Source organism: Octodon degus, unplaced genomic scaffold (genome assembly GCF_000260255.1).
Source record: "Octodon degus isolate 3935 unplaced genomic scaffold, OctDeg1.0 scaffold00100, whole genome shotgun sequence".
In the NCBI taxonomy this organism is placed as follows: domain Eukaryota; kingdom Metazoa; phylum Chordata; class Mammalia; order Rodentia; family Octodontidae; genus Octodon; species Octodon degus.
The window spans coordinates 5,741,151-5,753,688 of NW_004524676.1; positions in this window are offsets into that span (position 1 = coordinate 5,741,151).

A 12,538-nucleotide genomic window follows, 5' to 3' on the forward strand; every position below is an offset into this window, starting at 1 on the left:
TCCCAAGGAACCTGCTTTTTCCAGGGATCTTTATAAAGCAAAACCATGATACAAAACAAGTCCAAGGTAGAAAACATGAAGACTTGCAAGGTGGGCATGAGGTGGGACAAAACTATGGTCAACCAATAAGATTACAAGCACAATTGCTCAGGTAAACTGGATTAAGTCAGGATCAAATGGGAAGGGAGTGAGGCAGCAAGGGGGCATGAATACAGAACAGGGGCTCTTCCTGTAGGAGGTGGGTTAGTGGCTCTTCCAGGCTTTCTCAAGGTGATTGCTACCTATTTAGAGTTTCACTCCCTGATGTCCACTCCTAGGGAGGTATATAGGTGCATCTGTTTCACCTTTTGTCTTGAGGTCTGGCCCGTAGTGGTGGTGCCTGTCTCCATTTGCAAAATATCCCACCTTCTGCACTGGCTCCTTGGAGCAGCCAGCCATATCTGATTGCCTGTAATATTTCTATCTTAACTCAGCTGCCTACAGCACTTTCATTGTGTCCCATAGATTCCAGTATGTTATCATTTCGTCATAGGAACAAATTTTTTCTTTAATTTCATCTGTGACCTATTGATTATTTGAGAGGGTGGTATTTAATTTCCAAATGTTTGCATAGTTTATGAGGTGTCTTGCCAAGGATTTGTAGTTGTATCAGTTTTTTTTTTTTTTTTTTTTTCCATTTTAGGGAAGGGTCTACAGGGTGTCAGGGTCTCACTACTAGATTGGACTCATAGTGATCTGCCTGTTTACAGCCTCCCAAGTACTGGGATTATAGGTGCGCGCCACTACACCCACTACACCAACTCAGCGCACCCCGGGGGTGGGGCCCAGCATGGCAGGCCTGGGCATCAAATCCCTGGCCCCCGCCCCTGCTTGCAGGCACTTTAATCCGCTGAGCTATTTGGAAGTAAAAGTTTTTCAGAATGCTTTGATTTCAAACTGAATTGTTCTCAGAAGCATTTGTGAACCAAAGTATTAATTTATTTCTTTGGTGACATTTTGAGGGGTGAGGGAGGTCTGGTTGATCGGTATCTTTGTGGCAGTAGGGTATTGATATCCTTACGTACAACTCTATTGGCATTTATTTCATTTTTCATGTCAGTTAATGTTTTTTGTTTTTTTAATGAAACTGGATGTCCTGTGTTTGGTGTGTTGTATATATTTGTGATCATTTTCTTTGCTGTTGAATTGCTCCCATAAGAATGTGTAATGACCTTCATCTCCTCTGATCAGTCTTGGCTTGAAATCTACTTTGTTTGAAATTAGGATAGCAGCTCTTACTTTTTCTGGGCTCCTGTTGGAATTGTTTTCTGTTGTTGTTGGTTTTTTTTTTTTAATGTGTGAGTTTTTTTAAAAAAATAAATGTGTTTCTAGTAGTGAGACCCTGTAGACCTGTCCTAAATACAGGAAAAAAAAAATGTGTTTCTTGTGTATTGCATATCATTGAGTTTTGTTTTTTAATTCATTCTACCAATCTTCATCTTTTGATTGAGGAATTGACCACTCACATTGAGAATAATTGGTGAAACACTTTTTTTTTTTTTTGGAGGAACCAGGGATTGAACTCAGGCCCTTGCGCTTGCCAGGGAAGCGCTTATTCCACTGAGCCATCTCCCCAGCCTTGAGAATAATTGGTGAAAGATAGTAACTTATTCATTGCATTGTTCCTGGTACTGATTTCTTTTTCCCCCTTTTGCTTAGCTAGTCTTACTGAAAGGTGTATTCTTTTTTTAGCATTGTTGTGTTCATTGTCTCTTTGTAGGATATCCTGGAAAATTTTTTGGAACACTGATCTGGTGGTCATAGTTTTGAGTTGCTCTTTATTATAGAAATACTGCATTTTTCCATCAGTTCTGAAGCGTCATCTGTGCAGTGTATATAAGTTGGAAGGGTCAGAAATTGTTCTTTCAGTGCTAGAAATGCTTCCCTTCAAGTCTTAATTCTGCTATAATTGTATTGTGTTTACTTTTATATGTGATTCCTTGCATTCCTCCCAACTTCTGGTACTTTGGAGTATAACGTGGAGTTTACTTCTTTGTTGTGGCTATTTGGGATTGTACATGCATCACTAATTGGTATGGTTCTCTAATCCCATTGAGTATCTCATTAAGCCTTTTTGTGAGGTCTTCTGTTTTCCATTTGACTAATAATGTAGGTGTGTGGTTTACTGTGTTGTGCCTCTGGGTGCCCCCTTGATTGGCTTCCAGGATTTGGAGTTTTGGGAGGCATTTTATACCTTGTTTTCATTTGTTTTATGCTGGGGTTTTTGGGATACTTACAGTCTAAAGACTTTGTTGCTAGTATAGAATTCTCTTTAGTTGGGTTCTCTTTAGTGATGTTCTTTGGAAATGCAGTATTTCTATAGTAAGGGAGCACCTCAAGAAAATCATGACCAGTAGAGCAGTTCTTTGGGTTTAGCTAACTATATATAATCCTTTTGCCACAACCCCAAAATCCGACCACATTGATTCATTTTTGAGGAGAAGATGTAGTATAATTAGCCCAATCACCAAGTTCTCTGGAAATGTACTACCCTATCACTAATGCTAGCCAGGCAATCTAAGTTGGTGTTGGCTTTTGGAGAAATCACAACAATCATGTGACCCTGTTAATATCAAGTGGATCGTCTACAGTAGTATTGTCAAAGGCAAACAAAATAGTAACATACAATAAAAACCACTTATGCTGCCGTGCCAGCCCCGCCCCTGGGGCACGCTGAGATGGCAGTTAAGACTGGGCATGGTGACATGACCTTTAATCCCAGCTCTTGGGAGACTGTAAACAGGCGGATCTCTATGAGTCTGATCTAGTAGTGAGACCCTGAACTCCCCGTATGCCCTTCCCTAAAAATACAAAGAAAAACCACTTATGTACCACCCATAATCCTAGAGGAGAAATCAAGGTGTAAACATTAAGCAACCCAGGTGTAGAGTTGACAGCAATCTCTCTACCTGTGGTAGAAAATAATTGAACAATAGTATTATAGAGTTAACTATCAAAAGATAACAAAGCTTTATGGTTTTACTATGGACGATACAGGGTTTGGGAATGCACTAGAAATCTTTGAACCTTAAGCTGTGATAGGAGGAGGAGAGGAAAGTGACACAAATGATCTTTTTGGGTGTTGGAGGGTGGTTATAAAATTTTAAAGAGAAAACTGGTAAGTATAGATTAAAAATAAAAGGGAAAAAAATAAAAGGGGAAAGAAAAACAGCAAAAATAAGAGAAGTAATTAAAGGGAGAAAAAAATCAAAAGGGAGAAGAGAAAAACATGAAAATATAAGAACTAAAGAAGGAAGGACAAAGAACAAAGCAAGATTTTCCAAGCCTCAAAAAACTTGTGAGGAAAAAAGAAGAAAAAAAAAAGAAAAAAAGAAAGAAAGAAAAAAGAAAATCAGCATATACTCCCAGAAAGCAGAACTAGAGAAAAACTGGACACACACACAAATGGGGGAAAATTCTTTGTGATTTTGAGTCTGTGGTTTTTCTTCCTCTGTGTGCAGTTGTGGGATAGTGTCCAGTTCAAGATATGTCCTTCCTCTTGCTGGTAGGTAAAGAAAGCAGTCACCCACAGCCAGCAGCATTACCATGCCGGTGTGGCTTTTATGATTTTCAAATCCAGAGTCATTCAGGCTGAGTCTGCTCTGTGGCCCTTGGGGTAGCCTTTGGGGTGGCTCTTGAGTCTTTACCCTAAGCCCCTCAGGGCATCGCTTGCTGACCGCAGTTTGTCTCCTCTGGCTGTCCCTCAGCAGCCATTGTGCTATGTGACAGTGGCAGCTCTGTGTCTCAAGTTCATTCAACCCATCCGTGGACTAGTGTACAGGCATTCTTTCCAGTAGACATAACCAGCACTCTGACTGGAGTCACTTGCCAGCCTTGTAGCAGACAGCAAGCCCATTCCACTGCTGTTCCTCCCTGCAGGCCTCTAGAGTCCCAGTCCCTTGTCCAGTTTCTTTCCCACTCCACCAGCCCCCACGCCCCCCACTTTGTAGATTGTCTTCCTTTGTCATGAACCAGGGGCCAGGGAGAAAGTGTAGATTTCACTTTCCTTTTTCCATATTGTGCTCTGCCTCTTGAATTTTACTATAGGTTCTAGTTTTCCAATTAAATCTTTCTTGGATCCTGGAAGTCCACCTTTCTTATTTTCTACCCAAAGTTGTTATTTTTCATTGTCTGGGTTCTGAATCTGGGAGAGTCTGAGATTGTTGTTTCTTCCTACTCTACCATTTTCCCCAAAGTCTCCAGCCAAGTACAGATGTTTCTATCTTTCTTTCTTTTTCTTTCTTTCTTTTTGTATTTTTAGGGAAGGGTAGTACAGATGTTTCTAATGTGTCAATCTCATGGTTTTTACAAAGTTCTCTTTCAAAAATGAAATTCATAAAGGACTTTTTTTGGTGAATTATTAAAAGAAAACTACCCAAAAAGATGTATTCTCATAAGCAAATTATTTTTAAAGAAAAACATTTCCAAGAAACTATGTTAATTTTACTTATAGCCACAATAAAAAAGCAGTCATTTTAATGGGGAAAGTCAAGAGCAGAAGGGTAAGGGTACAGTAAGAAGGGAAAATGGGTAGAAGAAGGGAGATTATGAGGTAAGATTACAAAGTGAAAATCATTCATTGCATCATTCATAGCTAAAGTAATATAGCAAACAATTTAGAAGTAACAATGCCAGAAGTGCTACAGGGTGATTTCAACTTAGTGATATTAGAAACAGGTTCTTTTAAAAAAATATGGTAAAACCCTCATTCATATCTAATAACTATGATAAAAATCTTTTCACAGCGCACAGTTTGAGTAAATAACTTACTGAAAAATACTTTCAGGTGCTGCCAACCTTAAAAATAATTGTACACTTTATTTGTCAAAATTCTCAAATTTTTCCCTGTGATATTTTGTGATATCTGACCTTGCAGATATTCAAATAATAAAAACCCACAAAATATAACCTTTCAGGTTAATATTGAACAGCAAATAGAAAGTAATTAATTACTCTTTAAAGGCAGCTCATACAGAAAGTTTTGTTTTTTGTTTGAGACAGTCTGTATGTAGTTCAGGCTAGTTTTAGACTCACTATGTATGTAGCCCAGTTGCCTCAAACTCAAAGCAATCCTCTTGTCTCAACTTCTCAAGTGCTAGGATTACAGGAAGCCTTTTTTTTTTTTTTTTTTTTTAATTTTAGGGAAGGGTCTACAAGGTGTTCAGGGTCTCACTACTAGATTGGACTTGTAGTGATCCACCTGCTTACAGCCTCCCAAGAGCTGGGATTATAGGCACGTGCCACCACGCCCAGTCTAAGAAGCCATTTATTTAAAAAATAATTTTTAGGAGTGAAATGGAGGGATAACTCAATTGTAGATCACTTGCCTAACAAATACAAGACCCTTGGGCTCAACTTCCAGCACCAGACAAAGAAGTATGCCGTAAGAGAATAATGTTTAAAAGAGATTTTTGCTGCCTCGTGTAACTTTATTGCTGAACATAATGTGTGTTGTATATTAAAAGTAATATGTTTCTATACCAAAAAGGGATAAAGGATTTTCCAGACTGTACAAAAATTTCCACTAATTTTCTTTAGGTTTTCAAAGCTTTAGAGAGCTGGGTGTATAGCTCAGTGGCACAGTGCCTGTCCACTCAAGGGTAAGGTTGTGAGTTCAGTACCCAGTATGTACAGTGGTCCATTTGTTCAGTGATATAGTTCAACTCTAACTCTGATGAGTTTCTTTGTTGAGCTTTAGTCTAGTTGACCTGTGTAATTGATGATTCTTGACTGAATTAGTAGAGTAATAGAGATTGTCTTTTTTTGGGGGGGGGAGGGTTTAAGTTTTTAAAAATATTTTATTAATATAGTATCGGGATTTAGTGAGTATGTTCCTTGTGGGGGATTGGCACATAGATCTTGATCTTTTTAATTTCTCTTCCTCTCGTTTTCTTCCCCTCCAATACCCTTCCCTTCCTTTCAGATAACTCCAGTTCACTAGTTGTTTGTATTTTTCTATTATCAATTTAATTTCTACCCTAATCCTTATAATTTCTTGTATTATTTTCAGATTTTGATTATCTGTCTAGGTCTTGTAGATGCATCATGAGATAATTTGGGATTGCCCTATTGTGTATACATTTATAGTGTTAACTATCTTGAAACTGTTTCATCATTCCTATAGGTATTGATATATTTCCATTTGATTTGAAGACATTTATTTTGTTCCCTGATTTCTTCTGTGATCCATTGATTATTCAAGCATGGGTTATGGCATAAGATATGGTCTGTTGCAGCAAAAGTTCTATATTGAGAAAATCTGTGTATTCTTTTGTTGGATTAAGCACCGTAGGTATCTGTAAAGTCCATTTGTTCAGTGATATAGTTCAACTCTGATTAGTTTCTTTGAGTTTTGGTCTAGTTGACTTGTCTAATTGTGAGAGTGGACTGGTGAAGTTCCCTGCTATGATTGTATTGGTGTCTGTCCTTTTAAGTCTACTACTTTTTGTTTTATGAAATACATTGGTATGTGCCTCATAAATATTTACGTTTATTTTTTCTGTTGGATTGTTTTCTTTACCAGTGTGCAGTAGACATGTCTGTGTCTTCTGATCAGTTTTGTCTTGAAGTCTGCTAGGATAGCTATTCCTTCTTGTTTTGGAGTTCCAGTTAAATGAAGTATTAGTTTCTATGCATTTACTTTCAGTCTGTGTACTTCTTTTTGAATGATTTTCCTGTCACATGAGTTGTCACATTATTTTAATGTGTGTTTTTTATCTAATCTGTCTACCTCTTTCCCTTTCCTTTCCTTTCCTTTCTTTTCCTTTACTTTCCTTTCCTTTCCTTTTCTTTTCCTTTATTTTTTTTTTGTGGCTGGTTCAGCCCATCCTGGCTGCAGGGCTGGCATAGCATGTGGTGCTAGAAATGGAACTGTGGTCCTTATGCTGTGCCTAAGCTTGCCTAAGCAGGCAGATTGGTCTGCTCCAGTGTCTGGACTCCCAGTCTTGGAGATGTTGACCTGTCATTGCTCACCATTCAGCCCTCTTCTTGGAAGCCTTGCTGTCAATTTTGAAGACTAATTTTGCATTATATTAAAGTCTGTATTGACAGTTATTTTATATTTTAGGGTATGAAAATTGTTCTGGGAGCTCCTCGCCTTTAAGGCTTCTGCAGAAATACCTTATAATTATTTTGATGGGCCTGCCTTGTAAGTTACTTGCTATTTTTTTTTTCTATGAGTGTCTATTCTCCTTTTGTTGAATTTTTGGAAATTTGATTGATGTGTCATGGAGAGATTCTTTTTTGTTCATGGTTACTTGAAGTTGTATATGCTTCTGATACTCAAGTAATGAAGTCTTGCCCTAGACTTGGAAATCTGCATACTGTATTCATTAAATATATTTTTAATATCCTTTGAGTTAGTTATCTTATAATTTTTCCTTAATCCTATGAGTTGAGCAGCTGTTCATAATTCTGGCAGCTGTTAAATCCAGCTTTAATTGTATCTTACCATTTTTAGGGTATCATTGAGTCTATGAGATACTACCGTCACCTTATCTTCTTTTTTTTATGCTGTCCCCACATTGGTCATGTGTGCTATTTATGCATTCTGTGGAACTTTTCACATCATCAGTCTCTGCTTGTTCTCTTTCTGTGCTTTCTAATTATTTTCTGAAATGGTCATTAATGATCTGTATTGTCCTGAGTTAAGTTTATTCCTCATTTACTCTTTAAACTCATCTAACATTTTTTTCGTAAAATCCTGTATATAGTTAAATACTCTGACTTTGTTAAGCATTTTTTAAATGTTTCTTCTTTAATTCTTACATAATTTTTGGGGTGGGAGTACCAGGTACCAAACTCAGAACCTTCCACTTGCAGGCAGACACTTATCCCCAGCCCCAATTCTTAAATCATTTCAACCACTTTGTTTTTAAATTGACTATCGCTTCTCTACTTCAGTATCACAAGAGCACCTTTTGGGGAGCTAGGGGTTAGAGAGGGAGATGTTGCTTTGTTTTCTCATGCTTCTATTTTTGTTTTGTGGGGGCCGGGGAGATGGTTCAGTGGAATAAGCGCTTCCCTGGCAAGCTCAAGGGCCTGAGTTCAATCCCCGTCCCCCCCCCCCAAAAAAAAAAGAAAAAAAGGTTATTTTTGTTTTGTGGGTTGAAAGCTAGTTAGGGCAGATTAACTCTGACATTGTCGTGGAGGTCTCTTGTCTATCTTGATGTTCTTTGATGTGTCATTGGGTTTGGCTATTTTTTTATGTTTGTGTCTGTCTTCATCATATTTCATATAATATTGGAGTATTTTCCCAGAATCCAGCCTGGTGGTGGTTTGAGCCCCAGTACGTCTTACATTTGCAGAGTCAAGTTCCCCTCTCCAGGATGTGGTGGTACTGGTCCAGCTATTTCATTCTTTTCTCTGCACTGTCTTCAGTTTCTCCAGGTTTTTGTTTTTGTTTATTTTTTTTGTTTGTTTTATTTTATTTATTTATTTATTTTCTTGTTCTTTTTAGTTTCCTATTGGCTTTCTTGGTTTCTAGTGCTCAACTTTTTCTCTTCACTTGTTTTCTCAGTTTTTTGATAGTGATTTTTCTAATTTTTTTCTACATTTATTAGTTGTCGTTCCACTGTGATTCTTTTCCACCCAACCTTCCTCCTTTATCATTTATTTATTCATACTACCACAGCCTCAGAAAGTTTTATAATATTATATTCCCATCATACTTAGTTTGATGCTTACATTGCACCATATTTGGACAATGAGAGACCTTTCAAGCTGGCTGCTGCATCTGTTTGATGGTCTTCTGTCATTTTTGGAGTAGTTCTTTTACTTATACCACAGTAAGATATCCCAGATTAATCTCATTTTCTAGTTGAAGCTCTAGAATCTGTCTTTTCTGCAAGTAACAATAACAGTAACTTTTTATTTCTATATCTTAAAAAGGATGAGCTTGTAGTGAATATTTAATACCAATTACACACCAGTTTTCCATTTTCATATTGTAAACTCTTCTAATAAAAAATACTGGCTCATGTTATTTTCAATAAAAGTACACATTTGCTCAGTAATAAAAGGAACAATCCTTCTGGAATTCAGTATGGTTTTCAAAGCTGTCTTTAGTTCACTAGGCATATCTTTTAAAGGAGAGGGTTAGTTTTTATTCCATTTCAGGTTTTTTTCTGCCATATAGTTGATCTTTATTTCAAGCCTTGCTGTTTTTATTAATTCAGTGAGCTATTTTCATTATAATAACTAAATTTGTATGTTAAACCAAAGCAGTGTTTAATGGGCAATTCATGTGATATATTTTCTTTGTTCTTTTATCATGTCTTTTGGTATTTTAGTATTTTTGTTCTGTTGCTCACCTTTGCACTTTTATAATTATGTGTGTTTTATTGAAAAAATGTATGTTGTACTTATTACAGTGTCCCAGATTTTGCCAGAAAACCTGATGAATAAGATGGAATACATAAATAAATTTCAACAAATTGCACATAATTGAAAGCTGACATTTTAAAACAAGTTCAGGCTTTATTATTTATACACAATAAGCATTTGTTACATTTTTATCCTTTACAATGTGAAAAAGCAAATATCCAACTGAATACAGAAACAAACCTTTGACTTGTGAGACAAACTACTAAATTGAAATGTTTTAAAAATGAAAAACCTACTTATTGGATAAGAGAATAAGCATTACAATTTACTAGGCTGAAGAGCATTAGGCAGCCAGAAAGTAACGACTGCATTATTTCTTTCCAGCATTCAGCATCCTGCTACTGGGCTGGGAAGATAGCTCAGTAGAATAAGTGCCTGCCAGCCAAGTGGAAGGGCCTGAGTTCAATCCCCAATACCAGGGGTGTGGGGGTGGGATCAGTATCCTGCTGCAGTAGGACAATGCACAGATCGTGACCTCATAACAAACATGCAAGGGTTTAAAGTAAGAAAGCTACTGTCCTTTCAGATAGCTCTAACGAAGGCATATCTCTAGCCCTAAACTTAACCTGTTCCCCACAATGAAGGGATTCATTGTGTACTGTAAACATGTACTAATAATTTTTTTTAAATAAACACTAGATGACAGGTTAAAAAGATTTGTACTTGAATTAAGCTATATGTGTACTAATGGCCTACACACAGTATAGTTTGCTCTCCTATTTTGTCTTTGTTACCTTGGTGGTGCTATCACTTTCTTCTGATAATTGTTGCCTCATCTTTGATGTATTTAGCCATTGTATTAATCCTCAGAAAGTAAAATTTAGCCCCTGAAGAGTGTGTAAATATTTATCAACATACTTATCGTAAATAATAATTGTAGGCTTTAAAGATACTTGATTAAGTTTTAATGACTTGCAAGATATAGCTAAGATAAACATAGAGGTTTTTTAATTCTGGTTCCTTAGTTGTGATCATCTTGCAATCATCAACTATAGCAAAAATTATAATATTAGTCTAGAATAAGTTTTGTTCATTATCATGGCTTGGAAATCCATAATGTGAGTGTGCAACAGTTTTGAAATCTTTCGGCTCTTTCTTTTTTTAAATTATTTTTATTTAAAAAAAATTTTATTCATTTATGTGTGTGTGTGTGTGTGTGTGTGGCCAGCTCAGCCCACCAGGGGGCGGGGCTGGCTGGCATGTGGTGCTGGGGATTTGAACCGCGGTCCCTGTGCTTTGCTAAGCTTGTTCTAAGTAGGTGCTTTAGACCACTGAGCCATCTCACCAGCGCCTTGGCTCTTTTCTTATTTGATTGAATTGCCATTGTTTTTCTCTTTCACAGTATCTATTGTATTTTTTGAATCTTATTTACTCTTACAGTTTCTTACACTAGGGAGACAGTATAATGTTTGTATATGGATTTGATTTTATTTCACTTACGTTTGATCTCTATTTGCATCCATTTAACTTTAAAAGCCTTAAGTTTATCTTTATAGCTGAGTAGTATGGCTTTATATAAAAACACTACATCTTTTTTATCCATTCTTCAGTTGATGGACATTTGGATTGTTTCTAAGATTTTGCTATTACATAATTTGCTCCTATAAACATGGGTGTGCATGTATTGCTTTGATATGATGTTTTCATTTCTACTAGGAAAATACCCAGACGCGTAATAGCTGGGTTGAATGGGACCTATAATCCTAGTTTTCTCAGTAATTTTTTTTCTTTTTTTTTTTTCGGTACTACAGATTGAACTCAGGACCTTGCGCTTGCAAGCAGATACTTAAGCTACTAAGTTGTCTCACCATCCTTTCTGAGTAATCTTCACACTGATCTCCACAGTGGTTGTACCTGTTTATCCTCCCACCAACAATTGAGAAGGGTTCCCTTTTCCCCAACCCCCAACAGCATTTGTGGTTGATTTCTTGATGATAGCCATTCTTTCTGGGATGAGATGGTATTTCAGTGTGGTTTTAATTTGCATTTCTTGAATGACTGGCCAATGATGTTGAATAATTTTTCATATATTTATTTGCCATTTCTATTTCATCTGAGAAGTGTGTATTCATCTCAGATGCCCATATTTAGACTGGGTATTTGAATTTTGGATACCAGATATTTATTTAAGTTCTTTGTATATGCTGTGTAGAAGTCCTTTGAGGAACAGTTGACTAATTTTTTTTTTTTTTTTACCAATTTGTAGGTAAATTTTTCTTTTTTATTGGTGATTGCTTTGGATATGGAAAAACTTTCTAATAAAATGAGATCCCAGGTCTTGATTCTTTGAAGTATTTCCTGTGCAGTTTAGTTTTTGTTCATGAACACTCTGTCTACCTCTATATCTTCAAGAATTTTACCTACTTTTCTGTTTTCATAGATTCAGAGTTTCTGTTTTAATATTTAGATCTTGAATCCATTTTGACTTTGGTTCATGGCTATCAAAAGGGGTCTAGTTTTAGTTTCAGCACATGGAAAGCTGGTTTTCCCAGCACCGTTTATTAAGAGTCTGTCTTTTTTCTAATGAACATCTTCAGCCCTTTTGTCAAAAATAAGGTGGCTGAGTGATTGTAGTTGTATTTACATTTTCTAATCTGTTCATTTTTTTTCAAAGGTTTGTACTGTAACTTCAAGTTAGAGATTATGATGCCTCCTGCCTTGTCTTTGTTGGCCATTATACTTCACAATTATACTCTATGAAGTATAATTGCCTTTTGCTATTTTAGGTCTCTTCTGGTTGCAGCTGAATTTCAGGAATGTTTTCTCTAGATCTGTGAGGTATGCTAATGCTATTTTGATCAGGATTGCATTCTGTTTAACAGTTTGGGGAGTATAGTCATTTTCACAGTGCTGGTTCTTCTCTATCCATGAGCAAGAAATATCTTTCCATTTTCTGGAAGTAAAAGATCTATACACTGGAAATCACAATTTTTTTTTTAAAGGGACAGGTCATTTTATTTTTTTAATTTTTTTCCATAATTTTATTGAGAAACAAAGCAATGAGACAGTTTCAAACCAAATTGGTAGGACAGGTTCAATAATTAACACATTGCATACATTCTTCTTAGTGGTTAATTGCTATACAAGATGCAGACATGATATCCTATTTACAAAC